This window comes from Malurus melanocephalus, unplaced genomic scaffold (genome assembly GCF_030028575.1).
Source record: "Malurus melanocephalus ecotype Western Australia unplaced genomic scaffold, MMel_1.1 scaffold_208, whole genome shotgun sequence".
NCBI lineage: Eukaryota > Metazoa > Chordata > Aves > Passeriformes > Maluridae > Malurus > Malurus melanocephalus.
Genome location: NW_026623440.1, coordinates 1,158,110 through 1,159,152, shown reverse-complemented (window position 1 = coordinate 1,159,152; position 1,043 = coordinate 1,158,110).

Sequence of the window (1,043 nt, the reverse complement as noted above, 5' to 3'; positions counted from 1 at the left end):
GGGGCGGGGCCCGAGCGGCGCGCGGGGTCACGTGCCCACAACACGCTCACGTGCCGCCGCCGCCGGCCGCGCGCAGGCGCTGTGGGAGCGGGGAGGCCGAGGAGGCGGCGGGCGGTGCTCGGTGCGCGGTGTGCGGGCCGGTCCGGTCCGGAGCCGCTCGGGATCAGCCCCGCCCGCGGCCGGGAGGGCCGGTGCCTCGTCTCTCGGGTGCCGTGCCCGGCGGCTGCGAGGGGGAGCGGGAGGGGTTGACGGAGCTTCCTCCGGCACAAAAGCAGCGCGAGCTGTGGGTGTGTTTTGGGGCTGAGGGTTCCACGTTCCCGCGGTGATGCCCGAGCCGGCGTTTCCTTTCCCGCAGCGCTCCCTCCGCAGCAAGCGGGGCAGCCCCGGGTTTGCGGAGTGCCGGGGGAGGGAGGGCGGGCGCGGCCGGCCCSGCTCGGTGCTGTTGGCCGGACAGTGACCCCGGGGTAGCCCGGTAACGTGGGACCGGGGGGCTCCTCCGCTGCTCTGGCTCGTGGCTGGCTTCCCGCATCCCGCAGGAGTCCGTGACTTCCCGGGGTTTACGCTGCTGCTGTGGCGGGAGGGTTCCTCTGAACGAGGGTAGGGTGGTAAATGCACAGTTCAGGTAAGATCATTTGTATCTCCGATGTTTAATTAATCAAATGTGTAGGTGTTTCTGGAGATAGCTATATTTTTGAATTTGTGATCTGTGAAATCACTAGGATCAAATGCTCAAAGTGTTTTTTTAAGGAAGGAAAATAACATTCCAGATACTCTGACCAAATAAAAATCATGTGCTTCATGTTATCGTCAGCCCTGTATTAAACCTGTGCAAGTCCCAGGCAGAGAAACTGCTGCATTCATAWTGGTCTGGTCTCTCTCCTCCCTGGTTTCTGTTGCCAAACCGTGAGACCTTCTTTATTTTTCTGCCAAATGCAGAACTAGTGCTTTTTCTTTGATTTGCTCACATGAGTAATGTTTACCTCCTGGGAGTTCACTTGCAGCAATTTTGTACAAGTGGGGCTTTGCAGAGCTTGGRTCAGTTG